Genomic DNA, 15,105 nt, shown 5'->3' on the forward strand with positions numbered 1-15,105 from the left:
CCTCTCCTGGGCATCTATCTAGAGAGAAAACCATAATTCAAAAAGATATGTGCACATCAGTGTTCACTGCAGCACTATTCACAATAGCCAAGACGTGGAAGCAACCTAAAAGTCCATCGACAGAGGAATGGATAAAGAAGGTATGGTACATATATGCAATGGAATAGTACTCAGACATAAAAAAGAACAAAATAATGCCATTTGCAGCAACATGGATGGACCCAGAAATTATCATACTAAATAGTTAGACAATGAAAGACAAACATATGATATATCACTTATATGTGGAATCTAAAAAGAAAGATACAAATGAATGTATCTGCAGAACAGAAACAGAGTCATAGACTTTGAAAAACTTATAGTTACCTTTGAAAAACTATGGTTACCCCCCCACCCCAGGTAGGAGTAAGAGTGATGGACTAGAGGTTTGGGACTGGTATATGCATACTGAGGCATATGGAATGATTGGCCAATGGGGACCTGATGTATAGCACAGAAAATTTTACCCAACACTCTGTAATAATCTATGTGGGAAACGAATCTGAAAGACAATGGATGTGTGTACATGTATAATTTGGTCAGTTTGTTGTACAGCAGAAATTATCACAGCATTGTAAATCAACTATACTTCAATAAAATTTTAAAAGATAAAAAAAAAGGTTAGGAAATAATTATCTACATCAGTGGTTCCCAAAGTGTGTTCCTCAGAGCAGCACTTGCATGGAATCCTTTAATTTTAAGAATAATGCCTTTATTGTTTTTTAAAAACAATGATGAACACTTGTTTCAGAAAGTACACCTAAAAGTGCCAGGAAGAAACTAAAAAAAATCTACCAATACTCCACCACCCAAAAATAATTACTGCCAACTTTTATATTCACTCTTACAAATACATACAGTTTGCAAAAGAGTACTTCAGAATGGCAAAAAAAAAAAGGAGTAATTTCAGAAAAAAGTATAATAAACGTGATTATGTTAAAATTTAAAAAATTAAATAAATGGAAGGCAATACTGAAATTCAGATAAAAATTTAACCTCCACAGAAAATATGGTTACTAAATTAAAAAAAACTCCCTAAATATAAGAAAAAAATTATAAAAATCTTTGATGTCACTTTTGAAACTTTTTGTCCTTAAACCATCTCCTTGTAATGAAAGATTAAATAATCATCATATTTTTCCTTGTACCTAATCTTCACCCTATCCTAATTTTTGTTATATTCTTCACTTTAGACCATGAAAGCCTACATTTATATTCTGTTCACTTGCATTCTGTAATAATAATTCCCAGTTGATTTAGTTCTATATTTTTTAAATATAATAAATATACTGCATCACCGGTATTTAAGATTAAATGAGAATTGCAAAGAAATCCCTTATAAATTATAAAGTGCGGGAGAAATATTTGTTCCAATATAGCAATACTTCTGACCATTCTTTCTCTATACTCACCTCTCTAAAATCTCATCCTAGCAAAAAAGGCCTACTCATCATGCCTCTAGAAGGTGGTTCTCTCCTCTCTAACAATGATGCATATACTGTTACCTCTACCTAGAATGCCAACATTCTGTCTAAAACTATCCATTTTTCAGTATCAAGACCAGGTCTCTCCCCATCCCTGATGTTTTTACAGAACCTTCCAACCTACAGTGATATCTTCATCTGAAGCTATACAGCACTAACATATTAAGTCACCAGGCAATAAGAATTACTCTCAAAATCTTCTATTGGACAGTTATTTGCTATTAACACTAATAGAATTTTCATTCATATTCACTGTCTTTCAAACTAAATTGAGGGCAAGAACTGAATGTTAGATTTTTTGTCCCTAAATTTCCTTCTGTTATATGCATACTGGGACCACCAGTGTATTCATTTCGTAAGCTTCCAGAGACCAGGGAATATAACTCTGCAACATAGTTGGGGTAAACAAGAAGTTAAAAGTTAACTTGGTAAACATTTAACCAAACTAGGCCTCAAAGACTGCCAGTGTTCCAAAAACAAAATGAATCACAAAAATTAAAATGAACATAATCTACAAATCTACAAATTACAATGAATATAATTTAATATGTCAATATTAAGGAGTTAATTCTTGGTTCTTTATATTAAAAATCAGTACTAAGATGGTATTTCTATATTCTCGATACTAAAAAGGAAATTCTTGGGATATCTGAAGATAATCTTTATGAACATCAAATACTACAGGTTTATGTGGCAGATGTAGATGGGTTTGGAATATTGGCTTAAGATAACTGTACAAGGACTCTAAAATATACTGTCTGTTTTTAAAAATAAGTCCTAAGCATTAATAAGTTTATTTTTACCTTCTATTCTGATTCTGTCATAAAAGTTGAGGAAAAATATTTTTAATTCATTTAGATTTTCACTTGTTTTAAGTAAATGAAATATTACAGAATGACAATGATGATAATGATAGTTTTTCCTTGATCAAGGAAAAAAACATAATTCTAATAGCTAATTTGCCATATTAAAATTCTACTTGAAAAGTGCATGTCAACTGACAAAACATAATATTTTAATTTTTAATGTTTTGGTTTTAATATTATTATACAAGTTTATCACAATGCAAATACAGTCAGTTATAGGTAGAATAACTATGGCATGTGACTATAGTTACATTTGGTGTTCTTGGAATATATGGGTTCAAGTAACAAGAAGCCACTGCTTCATTGCCAAGAAGTCAAGTTTAATTTGCTTTCCTTTTCCCTCCCTCTTCAACTGGCTGAAATACAAATTCCACTGCAAATGCAACAACCAGCAAACACAGATGCCATCATAAATACATAATGCTGCCAACTAGGAAACCCTACATTGACGAATAACAGAACTCCCCGTGGCAACTGGAAGATATTCTGGGCAGCATATTTAAAGTCTTGAAGCTATATTATAAATAAAATGCATGCACACCCTGCAACTAAAAAATAAGTTAGTTTTTGTTTTTAACCTTGACATTTACTATTATTCAACAGATAATTTTTCTGTCTGGTTCATATTTTTAGTGGGTTGAAAAATTTTATAAATCTTTCATTTTGAACTCCTGCTATATATAAAACTACTATCAAGGAGGTCCTGCTATACGTTAAATAAAATTTGCCATATTCAATTAAAAAAAAACAAAACAAAGAGTTTTCAAACTTTGCTAATTAAATTCATAATCTGATAACCTAATTTGACTGTTAAAGTTTAACAACTGAATGACTCTCCTAACCTCAGTTAGCTTGGAGATAAAATGTAAAATCCACAAATATCCACAGAGGAAGCAATATGTTTCAGATGCATAGAAAAAAGGTAACTGAAGATAAGACCTCTACTCTGAAAGAATTTTTCCTCTAGGAAAGTGTAAAAATCACCTATGCAAGGATGCTAATAAATCAAAACAGTATTTCATTAGCAAATCTGATTCCTTAAAAAAAAAAAAAGAAAAGAAAATCTGATTCCTTGTGGAATGTTACAAGAAACATCATTTGCCCAAACTGCTTCAAATTCTGAACTCCTCTAAGTAAAAATTTCAAGTATTACATATTAACAGACACAAAAACTAGAAAATGAACTTTTAAAGCAGAGATAAGAAAGATTCTCACAACCTCTTGAAATTACTTTGGTTTTGTTTGTTTGTTTAAATTTATGGCCACACCTGTGACATATGGAAGTTTCAAGACCAGGAATCAAACCCCAGGCACAGCTGTGACCTACCCAACAGCTGTGGCAAGGCTGGATCCTTAACCTACTGAACCAGCCAGAGATCTGCTGCAGTCGTATACTTAGACCACTGTGCCGCAGAGTGAACTCCCGAACCAGCTTAGGTTTTAAATCCAAAATATTTTGCACTCAATTTCATGAAATCTTCCACTATCACACTTACTATAAATGTCAGTGTTGAGAAGTGACATCAACAAGATGGCAAAGTAGGAGACCCCAGACTCCGTCTACCCACAAAGATCAAAATCAGGCAGCTACCATGAACAGTCATCTCTGGGAGAACTCAGGAATCCACTTAAGAAACTATAGCAACAAAGTGGAACAAAAAACCTGAGAATAACCACACAAAAAGGAAATGAAGACCTGCCTCATTTGCCTCCTTCCTCCCTCTAGGTCAACACTGTTCCTTCAGGAACTCCCCAGCTAGTAAAAGCTTCCCTCACTGGGAAAGAGAGAGCAGGGTGAGTGATCAGCTTCCCCAGCCTTTCAGGTCACTACATGATGATTTCGCTTCAGTTTCACCCCATCTAGAGACCAGCAAAGCTGAGACATATAGTACAGCTAAGAATAAGGAAGACGGGCAAGGGCACACAGAGGGAGTGAAAATGGTTCCCAGCAACCTCCTCTACAGAGGACCCTAGCAGCTTTTCCTACTAAGGAAACCAGAACAACCACAATAGTCCCCCCTACAGAGTTCACTGGTTCTTGCTTTCCCTGGCCTCCACCACTCTGTGTGTGTCTGCAACCAGCCACAATCATGACACAGGAAACTGCATCTGGCCCTTGATCCACACACCCTTGACTCCAATCACCACTACTGCTTGCATTGGTCCCTAGCCTCTGGACCTAGAAGCACAGCAGAAGAATCAACAACCCTTGCAACCAATGATGATTCCTCCCACAGTGCTCACCAAAGACTACATTTTTTAAGTTACGTACTCTGAGCCACTGAGATAGCACACCCATCTCCAGACCCAGAACCACTCCCATGCACTCACACTTGGTGCCCTGAGCCACTAGACCCAGGGTCACATCATGCTTCAGCATGCCCCCCCCCCACACAAATTAAGGTGTTTCCTTATTGAAGTCAGTCCATAAAGTCTGGAAGAGGTGACTTCTCCTTCAAATGTGCAGACACTTATGAAAGGCTACTGGCATCATGAAGAATCAGGGGAAAAGGACATTACCAAAGGAGCATAATACATTTATAAGTAAATGATGCCAAAGAAAAGGAGAGCCAGGAACTGTCTGATAAAGAATTCAAAATAACTGTTATAAAGAGTCTCAAAGAAATACAAGAGAACACAGATAAACAACTATTGAAATCAGGAGAATAATACAGAGCAAAACAAGAAGTTCAACAAAAAGATAGAAAACATGAAAAAAAATCAAAGGAAAATTTTGGAACTGGAGAATACAATGGCTGCACTGAATAAATCAATAAGAGCTTCAAAAGCAGACTAAATAAACCAAGAAGAAAAAAGAAACAGTGAATCCAAAGACAGATCATTTAAAATTACCCAGTCAGAGAAGCAAAAAGAAAAAGAAAGGATGAAAAAGAATGAAGAAAACCTATGGGACTAATGGGACACCATTAAGACAAACAATCTATATATTATTGAAGTCCTAGAAGGAGAAAAGGGTAGAAAGCTTATTTAAAGAAAAAATATCTGAGAATTTTCTAAACCTGGGGACATATATGGACATCCAAATTCGTAAAAATAATAGGTCATCCCAAAAGTTCAGTCCAAAATAATCAATATTCTCCAAGATGCACTATAATAAAACTGTCTAAAATCAAAACCAAAAAGGGAATTTTAAAAATAGCTAGAATAAAAATATTTTTTCTCTCATAAAAGGTAACCCTCATAAGGTTTTTTAGGGGACTTCTCAATAGAAACCTTGTAGGGAGGGAGAGAATGATTTGCTATAATCAAAATGCTGAAAGACAATAACTGCCCACTATAATACTTTACCTGGCAAATATGTCCATCATAAATGAAGGTGAGATAAGCACTTTCCCAACAAATGAAAGCTGAAGGAGTTGGTTTTCACCAGACTTGTCTTACGAGAAATGCTGAAGGGAGTTCTTCAAGCTGAAACAGAAGGATGCTAATTAGTAATATGCAAGCATATGAAAATTTAAACATACTGGTCATGTTTAATAGGTAGACAGATTCAGAGTACTTTAATACTATGATATGGTGGTGTGCTACCTACTTAACTTCACAATAAAGGTTAAAGGAAAAAGTATTAAATATGGCTATAGTTATTATAATTTGCTAATAGATACCTAAAGTAAAAAAATAAATTGTGACATCAAAAACATAAAATGTGGGGAGAAGAGTAAGAGGGTAGAGTTTTGTACACAGTCAGATTGTTTTCAGCTTAAAATAGACTGCTATATCCATTAAAATGTTTTATCCAAGTTTCAGGATAAATGCAAAACAAAAACTTACAGTAGATACACACAACATAAAAAGAAGAGCCAGAACACAATGAAAAAGATGACAATAGTAAGTCCCTACTTATTAATAAATTTTTTAAATGTAAATGGATTAAATTCTCCAATCCAAAGGGACAGAGTGGCTAAATTAATTTTATAAACCAAGACCCAACTATAGATACATAAAAGAGACACACTTCAACTTCCAGGACAAACACAGACTCACAGTGAAGGAATGAAAAAAGATATATTGTGTAAATGAAACCCAAAAGAGAGCAGGGGTACCTAGATTTAGATCAGACAAAAATATACTTTAAGTCAAAAAACTGTAATAGGAAACTAAAAAGGTCATTATATAATGACACAGAGATCAATTCACCAAGAGGATGTAACAATTGTAAATATATATGAACCCAACATTAGAGTATGTAAATATATTAAGCAAATGTTAACAGATCTGAAAGGGATAATATCCAGCAATACAATAATATTAGGGGACTTCAATATCTCATTTTCAACAATAGTTATATCATAGAGACAGAATATCAATAAGGAAACATTGAACTTAAACCGTACTTTAGGCCAAAAGGATCTATAGACATATACAGAACATTCCATTCAACAGCAGCAGGATATACATTCTTCTCAAGGGCATACGGAACATTCTCCAGAATAGATTATATGTTAGGTCACAGAACAAATCTCAGCAAATTTAAATCACTGAAACCATAACAAGTGTTTTTTTCTGACCATAATGCCATGAAACTAGAAATCAATAATAGGAAGAAATTTATAAAATTTACAAATACATAGAAACTAAACAAAATACTCCTTAAAAACCAATGGGTCAAAGATGAAATCAAAGATAAATTAGAAAATGTATCAAAACACATTATATTGGAAACACCACATGGCAAAATGTGTGGAATGCAGAAAAAGCAATGCTAAAAGGAAAGTTTATAGCAACAAATGCTTATATTACAAAAATAAAGATTTCAAATAAATATCCTAACTTTATATACCTCAAAGAACTAGAAAAACAAAAAGAAATTAAGCCCAAAGTTAGCAGAAGTAAGCAGATAATGAAGTACAGAAAACAATGAAATAGAGAACAGAACAACCATAGAAGAGATCAATGAACTTAGAGTTTGTTTTGAAAAAAGATAAAATTCACAAACTTTTAGCTAGGTTTATCATGAAAAAAAGGCAGGTGGACTTAAATAAGTAAAATTATACATGAAATAGGATATATTACAATTGATATCAGAGGAACACAAAGGCTCATAAGAGACTATTATGAACAATCATACACCAACAAGTGGACAACCTCAAAGAAATGGATAAATTCCTAGAAACACACAAACTACCAAAACTAAATTGGAAAGAAAACAGATAGATTACTACTAAAGAGACTAAATTAGTAATCAAAAACCTCCTAACAAAGAAAAGTCCAGGAACAGATACTTTCACAGGTGAATTCTACCAAACATTTGGAAACTAATTAATCAAATTCTTCTCCAAAACTGAAGAGGAGAAAATACTCTCAAACTTATTTTACAAGGCAAACATTTTCCTGATACCAAAGTCAGATAAGAATACTTTCTTAAATACAAGAAAAGAAAACTACAGGCCAATATCTCTGATGAATATATATATATAAGCAAAAATTCTTAACAAAATACTAGCAAACAAAACTTGATAGCATATTAAAAGGATCATACACCATAATCAAGTGGAATTTACCCCTAGAATGAAAGGATGGTTCAATATACACAAATAAATCAATGTGATAAACCACATTTAGCGGAATGTAAGACACAAATCATAGAATCATCTTAATAAGTGTACCAAAAGTAATGAAAAAAATTAAAAAATCTCTTCATGATAAAACCCTCAACAAATTAGACATAGAAGGAATAAAGGCCACATATGACAAACAAACAGCCAACATTATGCACAACAATGAAAGACTGAAAATTTTCCTACTAAGATCAGGAATTAGACCACGCATATTCAACATAGTACTGGAAGTACTAGTCAGAGCAAATAGGCAAGAAAAAGAAATAAAAGTTAAGAAAAACAGAAAAGAAAGAATTTTGCTGATAACATAGAGAAAACTTGTTGAACTAACAAATAAATTCAGTAAAGTCTATACATAAAAATCAGTGGTATTTCTATATACTAACAATAAGAATATTTCTTTTTCAATAAGAAAGATAACAACTCCATTTATAATGGCATGAAAGCAATAAAATACTTAGGTACAAATTTAACTAAGGAAGTGAAAGATCTATATACCGAAAATTATGACACTGGTGAAAAAGTAAAAGGAGATACAAACAAATGAGAGAGACTCCATGTTTATGGATCAGAAGAGTTAATACTGTTAAAATGTCTATACTACTCAAAGTTGTCTATAGATTTAATATAATCCTTATCAAAATTCTAATGGAAATTTTTTTGTCTTTTTTTAGGGCCGTACCCATGGCATATGGAGGTTCCCAGGGTAGGGGTCACATCTGAGCTGCAGCTGCCAATCTATACCAAAGCCATAGCAACACAAGATCCGAACTGCATCTGTAACCTACACCACAGCTCACAGCAATGCAGGATCCTTAACTCACTGAGCAAGGCCAGGGATTGAACCCGCATCCTCAGATTCGTTTCTGCTGATCCATGACAGGAACTCTGAATTTTTCAAAGAAACAGGAAAAAAAAAATCATAAAATGTCTATAGAACTACCAAAAAAAAAATCCTGATTTACCAAATAAATCTTGAGAAAGAACAAAGTTGGAGGCATAATTTTTCCTGATTCTAAACTATATCACAAAGCTGTAGTAATCAAAATAGTATGGTACTGTCATAAAAACAGACACACAGACCAATAAATCAGAATAGAGAGCTTTCAAAATAAATAAATCTACACATATATGGTCAGCAAGTATTTGACATGGAACCAAGACTATTCAATGGGGAAAGGAAAGTCTCTTCAATAAATGATGCTGGGGAAACTAGATATCGATATGCAAAGAATGAAACTGGACCCCTATTTTACACAAAAATTAACTTGAAATGGATTAAAGCCTTAAACGAAGAAAACTCCTAGAAGAAAGCATAGTAGAAAAGCTCCTTAGCATCAGTCTTGGCAGTAAGTTTTTGGGTATGACATCAAAAGCACGAGCAACAGAAGCAAAAATCAATAAGGGAGACTACATCAAACTAAAAAGCTTCTGTACAGCCAAAGAAACAAACAAAATGAAAAGGCAAGCTAAAAAATGGGAGAAAATATACACAAACCATATATCTAAAAAGAAGTTATTATCCAAATTACATAAGGGACTCATATACCTCAATAGTTAACTAGGTAGGTAGGTAGGTAGATACATAAAAATACAGTTTAAAAATGGGTGAAAGACCTGAACAGACATTTTTCCAAAGACATACAATGGCCACCAAATACAAAAATTGTTTAATATCAATAGCCAGCAGGAAAATGCAAATTAAAATCACAATGAGATATCACCTCACACCTGTTAGAATGGCTATCAGAGACCAGAGATAATAAGTGCTGGAGAGGATGCAAAGAATTAGGAACCTTGGTGCACTGTTTGTGGGAATGCAAATTGAGATAGCCACTATGGAAAAGAGTGTAGATATTCCTTAAAAACAAAAGTAAAAACAGTACAATACGATTCCCAAATCCCATTTCTGGATATATAACCAAAGAAAATGAAATTACTATCTTGAAAATATATTTGCACTCCATGTTTAGCACAGCATTATTCATAACAGTCAAGACATGGAAACAACCTAAGTGTCCATCTATGGGTGAATAAAGAAAATGTGGTGTATATATATGCAATGGAATATAATTTGGCTATAAAAAAAGAATGAAATCCTGCCTTTTACAACAACATGGATAGACCTTGAGGGTATTATGCTAAGTGAAATAAGTCAGAAAGAGAAAGACAAATACCATATGATGTCACATATGTGGAATCTAAAAATGTCAAACTCACAGAAACATAGCAGATTAACAGTTATCAGAGGCTGGGGATTGGAAGAAATGGTTAGCTGCTGGACAAAGGACACAAACTTTTAATCATAAGTTGAATAATTTCTGGGGATCTAACATAGAGTATGAATTATAGTTAATAATACCATATTGAATGTTGCTATGAGATTAAATCAAATATTCTCACCATAAAACAACAAAATGGTAATTTTGTGAGGTGAAGGATGCTTTACTTAACATTACTGTGGTAAACAATGTGCAATATATAGGTGTGTCTAATCATTACATTGTACACCTTAAACTTACATGTTAGATGTCAATTATATTTTTTGTGTGTATATGCCTTGCTTCTTTTATTCTTTATTTTGTTTTTAAGATTTTTTAGAAAAATTTTTATTACAGTTGATTTACAATGTTCTGTCAATTTCTGCTGTCAATTATATTTCAATAAAGCTGAGGCAGGGAGGGGGAGAAAAAAAGCAATGTCAATGGTTTTCAAGATTGCCTAGTTGAAGAAGCCTATTAGCCTCAACTTCTTACACAGCGCTTTCTCAATATATTTAAATCTATGGATAAATTTTAAAACATATTGTTTCATATTTTTTCCACCAACAAAAAAGCATGTTTCGTGTCCATCTGAAAAACCCTAACAGGTCAAATAAAAGGTTCTTTTCATTCACACAATATCATTATTGAAAAAAATCTACCTAATTGTATGTTTAGATTCCTAGCATTAATGCTTATTCAGTGGCTGTGTCTTCCACAATCAAAAAACACACCAAGATTAATGCTTACTGTGTGTATGCATATATCCAAAATTCATTATTTATATCATCTCTCAAATATTTCCATAATTCTCATAGTTGGTTATAGCATGTTAGGATTACCTAATGTAATTGAATCAGGTTTAAAAAATTCTAACTCCCGGGAGTTCCTGCCATGGCTCAGCAGTTAGCAAACCCAACTGGCATTCATGAGGATGCAGGTTCATCTCTGGCCTCGCTCAGTGGGTTAAGGATCCGGCATTGCTGTGAGCTGTGGTATAGGTTGCAGATGCGGCTGGGATCTGGCATTGGCTGTGGCATTGGCCAGTGGCTACAGCTCCAACTGGATCCCTAGCCTGAGAACCTCCATATGCCATGGGTGTGGGCCTAGGACAAAAGACAAAAAAAAAAAAAATTGTAACTCCTGAATTTGATTTGTTAACCATCTCAAGGGGCACAATGTGTACATTGCTTAATCTGAAACTATTTAAAAAACAGTCTATATTACATACAGCAATGCTAAGAAAATCAAACGTCAAAACAAAGAGATACATATATATATAAAGTTCCACAATAATATTTAGCTTGATTTTGATTAAAATATGCCTGCTTTTTGTAGTTTAAAATAAAAAAACCAGCCCAGCATTTCTTACACTTTAAAAAATTATAAAATTTACTCTAGGTGGCGTACTTCCATAAGCTTGTAGAAGGAAAAAAAATCAAGCTTTTTTTGGTTTTTTAGGGGGTTTGGTTTTTTTTTTTTTAAAATCAAGCTTTTTTTTGTTTCTAATCAATGACTATAAAGTGAATTCAAAAACTCATTCAATGACACTTGAGATTTGCTAATAGAAAATTAAGTTTAAAGTTACTAAGCTAAAGAGGGATGTAATTAAGAACAGAAATTACTCTATTTTGATTCTCTTCAGACTACTAAAGTTTCCCTGTGGGAAAAACTTTAGAGAAATCACATGCAGGAAAACGAACTACTTAGCAGGGACACCCACCCTCGCCCATGAGAAAAAAATATATTATCAACCCTTTATATGCCTTTGCAACTTGTTTCTTATAACTCCCTCTCATTCTAATAGTCATTAAGACTACATTTGTGCATCAGAGTTTATTCTTTGGTGCATTTGTGATGCAACCAATTGTGATGCAAACACTTGCACCAGGTCTATTTTCAACTGCCATTAGCATTTTTTTTTTAATCAGCATATGTATCATGTTATTTGAAGCTCTGTTTAGCCTGACAATTTTTATAGATTTTTTTCAATTGTTTTTATCTTGAATTCAATTCTCCTCATAAGAATGGTAGTCATATTTGTTCCAATATTTTTAAAAACTCAGACAAGGAGGGACATTGGGGGATTATCAACCAATGGAGCTGTGTTGTTTCCAGTTCTCCCTTCATACTGACTATGACACATGGACCAGTATAGTGAAACTGGATCCAAAATCAGCTGTCATTTGAGGCCAACTCTTGAAATCACTCTATAGTTACCGCTCTGGAGAGCTTCAAATCGATTTTAAATTGATGTGATATTTTTGGTTCACATTGTTAATGTGATATTATGAAAGTATATGACACAACCGTGTTCCAGAAAGGCTAAACATCTGATAATTCCAAGTTGTTCTGCATAATCATCGGCACATAGGGTTATGGGTTTTTATTTTACTCATTCTAACATGTTTTCAGTAGTAACTCATTATAATAACTGTAATTTGCACTTCCCTATTAATAGCCACTATGTCAAACACCTTTTCATGTGCCAACACTACAGCATCTTCCTTGAAGTGTCTGTTAAAGTCTTTTGCCATTTTCTAATTGGATTGTTTTCTTACTACTGAATTTTTCAAAATTTTTACATATTCTGGACACAAGTCCTTTATTGAATACATTTGCAAGTACATTCTGTCCATGGTTTGTCTTTTCATTTAACAGGGTCTTTCTCAGAACAAAAAGGTTTTTATTTACCAAGTTCAATTTATTCACATTTAAAAAATAAGGTTTATGTCTTGTTATAACTTGAAGAATACTGGCCTAACCCTTACTCAAAGAGATTTCTCCGTACGCTTTCTTCTTCCTAAAAATTTGTTTCACATATCGCATTTAAATACACAACCAATTTCAAATTAATATTTTTTAAGGTGTGAGGTCTAGGTTGAAGGGTTTTTTTGGCTATAAATTTTCAACTGTCTCCACACTATTTAACATTCAGTTGTCCCCCCACAAATCCTCCACTAAATTGCCTAAAGACCTTTCTCAAAAATTAATTTGCCATGCTTGTAATATAGTGTGTTCTGGACCCTGTATTCTATCCCATTGTTTTATTGGTCTATCACTCCAACAAGGCCACATAATCAGTAATACTACACTTTCCTGACTACTTTAGGTACACAAGTCTTGCTATCTTGCAGCCTATCGTTTTCAGAATTGTGTTATCTATTCTGATTCCTCTGCCTTTCTATATGAATTTTAGAAAGTTTGTCCACAAAGACTCCTTCTGAGATTCTGACATTAACTGTGTTAACTAGATTGATCATCTGGGGGACAAATGACATCTTTACTATGTTTCCTCCAAATCTATAAATATGTTCTCTTCGATTTAGCTCTTTCATTAGCAATGGTAGTTTTCAGCAAACATATCCTGTTTCCTTAAATGTATACCTAATATTGTATTTTGTCAGCAACTGTAAATGGTAACGTCTTTATTGCTAGCATACAAAAGTAGGATCTGTTGTTAAATTATTCTGTGATCTTGCTAAACTCACTTATTTGTTCCAGGATGTTCTTGGAGATATCCTGGAAGTTTATATGCAGGCCAACAGGTTATCTGTAAAGAGAAGACCTTTTGCTTCTTCCTTTCTAACCTGTATGTCTTTTATGTCCTTTTTCTTTTTTTAAACTTACTGCACTAGCTAAGTCATCAAATATATGTTGAATAGATGTGGTGAGTGCCTATCCTTGTCTTGTTTCCATCTTAGAGGAATGTGATTAATCTTTTATCAAGTACCATGCTGGATATAAGTTCTGTAGATATTTTTTAATCAGTTTGAGGTGGTTTCCTTTCATTGCTGAGTTTGATTTTGTTCATCATAAATGGGTGTTGAATTTTGTCAAATGCTTCTTTTTTATATCAATTGATATGATCGTGTGGTTTTTCTTATTATCTTAATATGATGAATTACATTGACCAATTTTCAAATACTAAAGCAAGAGCCTTGCAATAACTGGAATAAACTGCACTTGTGTAAACACCGAAATATCTTCTTATGGTGAATGGATCACCAGACCATGATACATCCATACAATGCAATACTAGTAGAAACAAACTATTGACACATACAACACTGACAGAGCTATATGACAGGGCAATATGCTGAGTGAAAGAAGCCAGTCTCAAAGAGTTACAAACCGAATGACTCCACTGATATGACATTCTTACAGTGACAAAATTATAGTGATAAAGATCAGTGGACAGGAGGCACTGCAGTTGGGTGAGGAGGTTACTAAGGAGTAGCAATAAGTTCCTTTATGATATATATTCTATATACTGATTGTGGTGATTTTAACAAAAATCTACACGTTAACACTTCATAAACAAAAAAAAAAGCATGTAAAAATTGTGAAATCTGAATGAAGTCTGTACCTGAGTTAACAGTATTGCTACAATGTCAATTCCTTGGTCTGACAATATACTAAGGTTACATAACAGGGAGAAGCTGGTACATGCTTCTAGCAATTTCTTGTGGGTCTTAAGGTATTTTAAAAACGAAATATTTTAAAAAAATAACAGTAGAAAAAAAAGGGGTATGACCTCTGAAAGATGAGTCAAGGAAGGCTTTGTTTTATACGAAGAACATAATGAGTACAAACTTTGTGGAGAAAAAGAAGCATAAGAAGGCCATGGAATTTAAGTGTAGTTAAATTAAAAATAAAGGGGAAGAGCATAGAAAGATAGTTCACAATTAAGAAAATCCAAATCTTCCTTCCTGGTTCTGATACTACATAGAACCTAAAGGGTAATGTTTAAAGCAACAAATGAGAAAAACTGAAGAGTTTTAAAGAGAGGAAAGTAAAAGGCATTATTAATGATTTTTTTCATATTCCAATTGTAGTAACAAATGGACTGGGGAAGTAAAGGCACTATATAGCC

At 33.3% G+C, this 15,105-nt stretch overlaps 1 protein-coding gene across 3 annotated transcripts in view; it reads right to left on the reverse strand.

Moving 5' to 3' along the window:
* LOC110260239 (uncharacterized) overlaps nt 1–5,816 on the reverse strand; it is a 440,837-nt gene extending 435,021 nt beyond the window's left edge. For all 3 annotated transcript variants that reach the window (XM_085021871.1, XM_085021872.1, XM_085021873.1), the window contains exon 1: nt 5,699–5,816. The gene's annotated coding sequence lies outside the window, so the exon portion shown is untranslated. The remainder of the gene's footprint in view (nt 1–5,698) is intronic.
* Between the last annotated feature and the right edge of the window lie 9,289 nt (nt 5,817–15,105).

Source organism: Sus scrofa, chromosome 4 (assembly GCF_054392235.1).
Source record: "Sus scrofa isolate SSC_HxYL_T2T_F1_AM1 chromosome 4, Sscrofa_HxYL_maternal_Yorkshire_Landrace_v2.0, whole genome shotgun sequence".
NCBI lineage: Eukaryota > Metazoa > Chordata > Mammalia > Artiodactyla > Suidae > Sus > Sus scrofa.